At 46.0% G+C, this 4,918-nt stretch overlaps 1 long non-coding RNA gene across 1 annotated transcript; it reads left to right on the forward strand.

Annotated features, from left to right (window-relative positions):
• The first annotated feature begins 2,098 nt into the window (after positions 1–2,098).
• On the forward strand, positions 2,099–4,701 carry LOC149332717 (uncharacterized). Its single transcript, XR_016285250.1, has 2 exons — positions 2,099–3,438; positions 4,612–4,701. It is a non-coding gene; the product is annotated as an uncharacterized LOC149332717 (long non-coding RNA).
• The last annotated feature ends 217 nt before the right edge of the window (positions 4,702–4,918 follow it).

Genomic DNA, 4,918 nt, shown 5'->3' on the forward strand with positions numbered 1-4,918 from the left:
GAATGAAAAGGAAAAGTGCACGGGCCTGCCAACTGGCTCCAGCCGAGCCACCACCGCTGCCACGAACAGATAGGAGTGTGTTGAAAGATAAGAGGACAGAGTAAAAGAGAGAGAGAGTAAAGACGCGCGTCGCAACAACCGCGTCCGCCGAACGGACGCTGGCAGAAAAAAACACATACACGGCCGCAGCCCGAAGCCTATGCCATCAGTTATCCACCGAGATGACAGAAAATTACTGCCCCCTTTCCTTTCCTCAAAAAGCGTTCAAAGGGCAAGGCATCGCGCCGAACGGGTGGTGGCGTTCCGTGGACTCCCTGGGCGACCCTACAACACGCTGTCGCATTCCACTCCTAAAGGCGAAGCTTAAGCGTCATTAATTAGCAGTTAATTAGTATTCAGGCACAAGTCAGTAATTAACCATTAATTATATGATTTGTCGTCACTTCGCAATTAGTACTCAATTACATGTGACTCCACCAGTGCCACTGAAGCAGTCAAAGTGGTGCGGAAAACGCTTTCGCCTCTACGCACTTTAGACAGCCAAAGTGCCCCCTGAATTTTATTCTTACAATCCGGTTGGCAGGTTGAGATGGCGACACAAGATCACGTCTGAGGGGGAGCCCCTGTCGGCGCACATTATGTGACATGTAAAAACTATCAAATAAGCAAGCAACAAATGGCCGGCGCCGGATGTATGAAGAAGTAAACGTTATTCCTCTGTATGTTTTTAGCCGAAACCACCAACAAGCATATTAACTGAAAGACAGCTAATCTGCGTTTTCGGGTATCGTATATGCAAACGGTCGTCGAGGCATGTTTCAGCCCTCACAAAACGTCGAGCTCGTATGCTTTTCTTTTCTATGCTTTAATGCGTGGTCCAGTCAGCACGCTGACATAATCCATGAAATTAAGGCAAATGAATAAAAATAAAAGCCGCAAGGGACGCCCAGTACCGGTATCTTCTGGCTAATAGGAGCTGGCTGTAAGAACAACCAAAAAAGGCCTTCCTTACCACACCAGGAAACCGATGAACCGCCGAAAACCGAAGAGTTCCTATGCTATGCTTTTTATCCGGTGGAACTACGATATAAAAAAAAAGTTGCAAGTAGATCGATTTAAGAGAGTGCGAAGTGTGCCAAGCTTATTGGCTCACGCTAAAAGGAAAGGAGTGGCGTTAGGAAGAGAGTGAAGGACGTCGTTTGATGTGCGCGTGATGACTATGCTTCTTAACGTAGGCGAAGCCAGGAACACGGTAGGCAACGATGAAGAACACTGGCGGTGTTTGCTCTGAGGCTGTCTGCAGCAACGCGCCGCGCGACAAACACGGGGTAACCAAACTGCGTCTGCTTTCATTAGGGTTCGTGCCAACAGGTGTCAATTACCTCCGCTTCTTTACAGCGGGTTTACTCTCAGACATCACCATGTCAGACCGCAAGGCATAAAGGAAAGCGCGTTCAGAGTTGCTCCGAAGACGTTGCACATTACCGTCCGGCTTTTGCAACTTCTGTTGTGTCTTTTTTCTTTCCTCGTCGCTGCCGCACCTGCGGAAAGCGGAGAGCAAGCGGGATCAAGTAATCACTGTTGGCAGTCATGGAGGCAATGGAGCCTTAATTGTAATTTTGGTGTGACGGGAAAAAAGCTTGTATATTTCGTGACACAAACATCGGGGGCGTTGAAGTTTTTTTTATGCGAAGCATACTACTTTAGCTACCACTTCAGCCCTTCACCGTGGTTATGCGCCTCCAAATCATGTGATACATGACGTCACACCACGTGACACGATGACGTCACGACAGTAGAGAAACGGGGGCCCACCTCGCGCCGTCGCTGTGGTTGTGCGCCTCCAAATCACGTGATACATGACGTCACACCACGTGACACGATGACGTCACGACAGTGGAGAAACGGGGGCCCACCTCGTGCCGTCGCTGTGGTTGTGCGCCTCCAAATCACGTGATACATGACGTCACACCACGTGACTTGATGACGTCACGACAGTGGAGAAACGGGGGCCCACCTCGCGCCGTCGCTGTGGTTGTGCGCCTCCAAATTACGCGACACGATGATGCTTCGCATTCTCCAGGCTTAACCACGTTAAGGCGGCGGTACCACGCTAGCGGCGGTCAGCAGCCGTTTTTCGTCATGTTTGTGTGAGCGGTGTGGCTCATCCGTTTGCGCTAGAGAAATGATATTGAGCGCATTGTAAAGATAATTGTATCTTCTTTGCGATGGTATGTGTCGCTAAAAGCTATTCACGTTAGTATGATAGCAGTGAGCAAAAGAGCGAGGGGCATAAAACGATATTTTTGCTCGACTTGCCTGCGTTGGATTTGCTGTTGACGAAAACTACTGCTCCGAAAAGAAAACTGCTTCTGCAGCTTTTAGATTAAGTGTGACTCGAGGACCTTACAGGCAATTTATTGAGTTATATTGGGTGGTTATTTAGAACTGGCGCCATAAAAAAGTGTGAAATTTAAAAGAATGGCGCATTAATAACTCCTAGTCCAGTTCATAAATCACAAACATATTTAGCAGGATTGTAGATAGTACCCATGTTGTTAATTCTTGAAAATTTCATTGAGCTACATGTCATAATTTTTTAGTTTTCATTGTTCAAAGTTGGTCGTAACCTAGAAACTGCGCTTTTTTGATCTGAGTTTTAGAAGCAAGTAAACGTCGTATAGGGAACAAATTTTGCACGCGAAATATTTAGGAAATATTCAAGGATCTGCTCAAGGCCGAATTTCGCTATGACAAACAGAACGGTATTACTGCGCCATTCAATTGCGCTATTTTTTGGTGCGCCGTAACCTCCGCAAAATACATCCAGCGCGAAAGATCACTGTTATATTCCAGGCTTTTTTGACAGGAACTGAAGTCGCTGGTCTTAAACTACCAGTGATGTAAATTTGGGTATGATAAACGACTCATGTTAGCTCGCACTCGCCCCGTTTGTTGGTCGACGGGGCTGCTGCATTTGAATCTCGCGGGCGTTTTGACTCAACAATGGAGTTCCGCCGGTCAACGACAGTGGCGCTGTCAAACATTTTGAAGCAAGACGTACGAGACAGTAACTATTGGGGTTTACTGAAACGTGTGCGCAGCGCCTCCCCTGTGTGTGTGACGCCCGCAACTCTCGCCGCGGTACTCTGTACCGGTACGGACGACTGACTACGCTGAAGCCTGTCCTGCCTTTCGGTCGCTTCTTCGGCTGCTCCGCAGGCTGTCATCGGCGTATCGTGCTGTTTTGCTTGTTGGTGTTTTTTTTTTACTGTGCTTTTGTATTTATGTGCAGCGCCGTTTTTTATCACGTTATCTTGCCAGTTTTTTTTGTGTGTAAAAGTGTCAAATGGGGAATCGGCGGCGATACCTTCAGCGCAAAAGGTCGACGATGACAAAGCTTCGTACGCGCATGGCTGATGTCAGGGCCAAACGCAGGTGAGCCATTCGGACCGCAATTTTGTTATTAGAATCTGCATTGAAGTCCCAACTGTACCTGTGTCGCGTGCGTGAGCTACCTCGTAGTGTGTGTTATCGAGTGCGGTTTTTCATGAACGCGTGTGCAAGATTACCAGTGTCACGGCACTGTGACATTTCGTAAGGCGCCTAGTCGTTTGCTCTTTTGCAACAATATAGTTTTTCTTTCCGCCCTCCTGTTATGGCCTCGTAGGTGAGTATATGTGAGGTAAAATCATTATAGAGGGTATTTTTGCTATAAACTTATCACTTGTTTCATACAAATGCTTGAAAGCTACACAGCCCTCCTTGAGTTGGGTGTTTTCCTTAGCTGAAAAGGCGCTGAAGCACATTTGTGGATGAATGCACTCTAAATATGCTTGTAATTGATTTTCAAATGTAACCGTTGAGATCCCTGCTATATGAAACATGAAACAGTGTGTTTTCATTTCTTTCCGCTTTATATTTTCAAAAATGTGGGGCTTTTATATGTCCGTTGCAACAGCACTGTTGAGTTGTTTCTTTTTCCCAAGTATAGCTTAGTTGGACATGCTGTACTTCTTATGCCTGCTCCTTTCTTCTGTTCTATAGCTGCGTCTTTTCTTTTGCTACTAGCCCGCTTGTGGCGTTCACTTTCCTTGGAAGCACAGTATCAATATACACTTTCAAGGGATATTCAACCTCACAGCTCACATTTTTCTGCTTGTGTGTAATGGATACAGCCTTCTGCTGGTAAGCTTTTTCTTCGTGAACTGCTGGTGACATCAAAACAAGCAGTGTATCATTGTTCCAGCAGCTTTGTATCACCCTGTATGGCGTAAGCAGAATATGTTTCTATCGTGCTCAGCAGGCTTTTATCCTAACATATCTGCTCTCATTGTTACAGTGGCAGCAAATTACTTAGATGTATGTAAGGACTTTTCAGTCCACTTGCTATGTTTATGCACATATTTTCTTTCCTTTTCCGTTACTGCCCTCACATTTTTGTATGACGGGAGGTAAGCATATGTGTTTGTGTGTTACTGAAACACTAAGTCAATGGAAAGTAACTGCAGTAAAGAACAAGCTAATACCCACTTTTGAGCACTGACATTTCCTGTCACTTCCTGAAAATAGACTCACATATGACATTGGTATGGTCTTGTTTGCTTGCAGGCTGCCACCATGATGTGTGGGGGAGTTGTGCAAGGCATCTGAACGTGCTTAGCAGATGGTGCAATAAAATGGTCCTGTTTTTATAAGGAACATGCGTTTGTCTTTTGAAAATGCACATCAATGGAAGTGAATGAAGCCTTCTGCTTCTGCCTCTACCAGTGGCGAAGTGCATGTGTGGACAGTGCGATTTCACTAGCATTGTAGTGGCAAAGCATGCCCCCAAAATTATATGTCAATCACACACTGCAAGAAAAAAAGAATGCACGGATAACATTCTTGAAAGGTATATGGGAGCGTAGCTGGTGAT

The sequence above is a fragment of the Amblyomma mixtum genome, chromosome 8, assembly GCF_055824585.1.
Source record: "Amblyomma mixtum isolate Tamu chromosome 8, ASM5582458v1, whole genome shotgun sequence".
Taxonomy (NCBI): domain Eukaryota; kingdom Metazoa; phylum Arthropoda; class Arachnida; order Ixodida; family Ixodidae; genus Amblyomma; species Amblyomma mixtum.